This window comes from Brassica oleracea, chromosome C4, assembly GCF_000695525.1.
Source record: "Brassica oleracea var. oleracea cultivar TO1000 chromosome C4, BOL, whole genome shotgun sequence".
Classification (NCBI taxonomy): domain Eukaryota; kingdom Viridiplantae; phylum Streptophyta; class Magnoliopsida; order Brassicales; family Brassicaceae; genus Brassica; species Brassica oleracea.
The window spans coordinates 19,972,200-19,976,991 of record NC_027751.1 but is presented as its reverse complement, the minus strand read 5'-3'; the positions used below and the strand labels follow the sequence as shown (position 1 = coordinate 19,976,991).

General features: G+C 40.2%; 1 pseudogene; it reads left to right on the top strand.

Moving 5' to 3' along the window:
• Nucleotides 1-2,467, top strand: part of LOC106337494 — a 6,887-nt pseudogene extending 4,420 nt beyond the window's left edge.
• The last annotated feature ends 2,325 nt before the right edge of the window (nucleotides 2,468-4,792 follow it).

Below are 4,792 nucleotides of genomic sequence, written 5' to 3'. Positions count from 1 at the left end.
TTATGAACCCGAAGCAACATCTTCATCCGTATTGACCACACGGTGTAATTGGTTGTGTTTAACATTGGACACTTTATAGAGGACGAGCCTCCTTCCTTCTTGACAGTTGTGGTAACTAGATCACCCATGATTCTCAATCAGGTTTGGCTCTGATACCAAATATAAGCCTAGGAATGTATGAACTCAATATAAAGAAACTCTTCTTTATAAGCTTAAGAAACACTCACAAAACTTAAGCACTCAAACACAATCTCTAAGCTCACACAAAGGTATGCAACACTCTTGCAACTCTTTATATAGAGACTATATTTCCTAAACTCATTAGGAACACATATTTCCTTTTTTTAAGCTAATCCTATACTCATTAGGATTGGTGTAACTTAACTCATAAGTTATCTTTATGTTTATCTCCAACAATTGTTGCAGCAGAAACCGGTAGTGGATATCTCGCTCCAATCATCGATCAGTTAACCAACAGCAACACCGTTCTTGATCCAGAGCTTACGAATGGAGAAGAAAGGCGGAATCCAGTTAAGAACATCTCTCTTGTTCTGTGTCCTAACGTGATGCTCTGTGAACAAGTTGTTCGGATGGTTAATGGTCTTCTTGGGGAAGATGGTAGTCCACTTCTCAGAGTTGAAGCTGTTTGTGGCTCACAGGTAACTAATCTATCTGTCTTTGTGTTCTATGAATCTAGCTGAATATGGGAAGTTGTGTGTTTTGCTCCAGGGCTGGCCAGATAAACAGCCTGATCTAGTTGTTTCCACACCTGCTGCTCTTTTGAATAACATTGAACCAAAGAGAAACAGGCGTGTGGAGTTTCTTCCATCTGTCAAATATGTGGTATTGTTTCGTTGTTCAGAGTTACGTTTCTGTTGCGTTTGGAATTGTAGATCCTCCTATTGAATGTTTTGTTCACCTTGCAGGTGTTTGATGAAGCTGATATGCTTCTCTGCGGAGGTTTCCAGAATCAGATTAATCCGTCTGATAAACATGCTTCGTTTTGATGAGAAACAAGTGTCTCGTTTGGCACCTTCCACATTTGGAAAACCACATACAGAATTTTTAGCACAATTTGATTTAGAAAATGAGGATGATGCAGATTTCGAAGAAGACGGGTCTATCTGTGACGAAGAGGAACTCGAGTATCTTGATGATACCACTCAGATCCCCACCGTTGACAATGGAGCTGGTCCAGACATTAAAAAGGGATGGAGAAGAGTGAGAAAGATATATAGCCGTAGCAAGCAGTATATTTTCATTGCAGCCACACTTCCAGTTAACGGGAAGAAAACTGCAGGCGGACTTCTGAAACACATGTTTCCAGATGCTGTTGGGTTAGCGGGAGCTTTCTTCACCGAAACAGTCCTACGTGAAACCTTCTCTCATTCACATCATTAGTTTGTAATCCACTTTAACTCAGAGTTGTGATTGTCGTTGCCATGTTGTAGACTTGAGCAGAAATGGGTTGAAGTCACAGTAGATACACAAGTTGATGCTCTCATAGATGCTGTAAACAACAACAACAACAACAACAGCACAGACAGGAGGACGATGGTCTTTGCAAATACTGTTGAGGCGGTTGAAGCAGTAGCTGATATATTGGAGAAAGCCAGTATCCAATGTTATCGTTATCACAAGAACCATACACTTGAAGAACGTGCTAGTATATTAGCTGATTTCAGAGAAAACGGTGGTGTATTTGTCTGTACTGATGCAGCTGCACGTGGAGTTGATGTTCCTAATGTCTCGCATGTTATTCAGGTTTCTTTTTTTTTTTTTTTTCCATCTCACACACAGTTTGAAGTACTCACCTCTCTAAAAACTATTGTGTGATTTGCAGGCGGATTTTTCTAGTTGTGTGGTGGATTTTCTTCACAGGATAGGTCGAACAGCTAGAGCTGGACAATATGGAACGGTGACAAGTCTATACACCGAGGCTAGTCGTGATTTAGTGGAAGCAATCCGTGAAGCAGTGAAAGACGGGTCAGCCAGTGGTATACATTCTGTCAAACTTATTAATTTGGTTTTTATCATTATTCTTTATAGAATGTAGCTCCTGGTGCAAGAGCAATAGCATATTCCTTCTGGTGATTCATTCTTGTGTTGTGTTTATATGAAATATTCAGGAAACTGCATTCAGCAGGAAAAGAGGTTTTAGGAACAAGCTTAAGAAGAGAGGTAAGAAACTAGACTCCATAGATGCAACATTGTGAAGCTAAAAAAACCTACAACGTTGTGTTTTATGTTCAATGTTTCAGCTTTTCTGAAAGGAGACGCAAAGGAGTCTCAAGCTTTGCGAGTTTAAGAAGTATTCTGTTATTTTTTCAGTCCCTTAGGCATTGTTGTATATAAAAATACGTCGTCGAAATCGATTTTAAAACTTGTTTCACTTTGTTGTTCCAGAAAAGAGAGACCTAAATATGACCCCTATTTTTTCAAGTTTCAGTTTAATTGTTTTCATATTTGTCGTCGGCAGCAATTTTCTCATTTCTTGGATTTTTTTTGGATTCTCAAGAATAAAATTAAAGAATCCCCAATTGTAAAACGAATCCTTCAAAACCTTCGTGTTCCAAAGAAAACTTGATAGGAGTTCATAGTTCCCATACAACATGTTCTAACACCTCCGGATCCTCATAAAAAAACACGGCTCAGAGCCTCGAAAGAGGATATATCCAGGACATTGACCACCTACTAGGTCTGATTTGCTTCAAAATATCATGATACTTTTTCTCAGTCTAATATCTCCTGAAAAAAGAAAGGAGAAGACGCCTAATCTCCACCTGAATGCTGTTCGTAAACAAAATGCCTCCTGCTTTGAAAGAAGCTCCGAGAAGAGAACTAAGCAGCCAGACTAAAACCCCATTGGGGGAGAAAAGATAAAAAAAGATCTGGAAAGGTGACTACAAACATAGCAAAAACTACGAGGGGCCGAAACATGGTTATCCAAAAGAAGGGCACAAAGGTCAAGTAATAGTATACCAATGGGAGGGGTAAAACTAGGCCTGAGATTTTAGACCGAACCGAAATTTTCAAACCGAACCGAACCGAGGTTTTGTAATTTCGATTTGTTCCGGTTATTAAGATGAAACCGATTGACAGCAAGGCAAAATAAGTTCGGATATCGGTTCGGGTCGGTTCGGTTAGGATGAACCGACGGTTAACCGAAATAAAAAACCCTGTAAACTACTTTAGTGTTTCTTTGCTAAATTGCAATGAAGAAGACTCCTTCTACATCATTTTATTTGACTCATTTTTACTCCGATGAAAATTCTTCATCTCTTAAGGTGGCGGTCAAAACGATAAACACAGAAGTCAATTAAGGTTGATGAAGATACATGTCTTTTTAGAATTTTAATAAATGAGACTATTTTGTGGATTAAAAATGAATCCAAAACTTTACATAAAAGCCCAAATTAACCGCAGGCCCAATATTTAAGTAACCTGGCCCTAATTTTAATTACTCATCTTCTATATTATCTTCGGTCGCCATCTTAACGAACCAGATCTCGGCCTTTTCTCCTCAAGATCGCCGGCGATGCAATATCTTCATGTATGAACCGAACTTTCTATTACAAAACCGAACTAACCGAATTCAATCATAATTACCCAAAATTGTACAGCTCTAACCAGAAAGAAACTTAAAATTTCGGTTCAATTCGGCAGAACCCGAACTAACCGAAACCGAACCGACCCGAACCATAATTCTATTCGGTTCAATTCAGTAGAATTTTTTCAATCCGAAGAAACCGAGTAACCGGACTAAACGAACCGAAGAAACCGAATGAACCGAATCCGCAGGCCTAGGTAAAACTCAATGCGTAAAGAAAAAGGCAGAAATGTTTTCAGAGACAAAGAAAGGGCATCAAAGGACCAATGACAAGTCCAAACATAAAAAAAAATACGGCAATAAAACAGGAAGAACAATCAGTAGGATGAGCCATCATCGAATACCAATCCTCCATTAAGAATCATCATGGAAGAAGAGCCCCCCGAATAATCATCAACCCCCATAACCAAATTATACTGGCGGAATTCCTCCTTGGGCGTCCAGTGTTCAAACTGCTTGCCCAGCCATTCCCGCATAAGTTCCAAAAGAGCATTAGCGCTCACCGTCTGAGTCGCTAACTCCTCATGCCTGATCAAAACTTCAACCTCCCCCCAAAGAAAGAGGATCTCGCTCTGCAACCTACCCCACTCAGATCCTTGACAAACACTCCCAAGCTCACAACAAAAAGATCTCATCACCTCCCGCCCGTACTCCTCTAGATCAACAACTGAAAGGAAGGAGCATCTCTGGCCTGCATGATAGATAGACAGGGAGCCTCCTCGATATCTTCTACTTCTGGTACTCGTCAAAAACAACAGCTGCAAGTATCTCAAACCTACTCCCTGCAAATCCGAAGGACCGACAATTTCAAAATATGAGCGACGATCCGAAAGAAGAAAAATAATACTTACCCTAGACTTGGTTGTGAAGCAAAGCTTCATGACTCACCAAGCAGGACACCCATATCCACCTCCTTAAAAGGCTTAACGCCTCCTTCACCGATGTCTCCCCTTCAAACGACACTGGTCAAGAAACAACTACGGACACGAGAATATGTACATGTCAGAAAAAATAGAAAATAATTCATATTCAGGAGTCAAAAAGTCTCACATACACGACACTAATACATGGGGAAGCCGGAAGCTTCGCCAACCTTCATAAACATGTACCTCCTATTCCAACGGCTACCAAAGGACATGTTATCATTGGTACCATTCAACGATTCCTCGACAATCGGTTTGC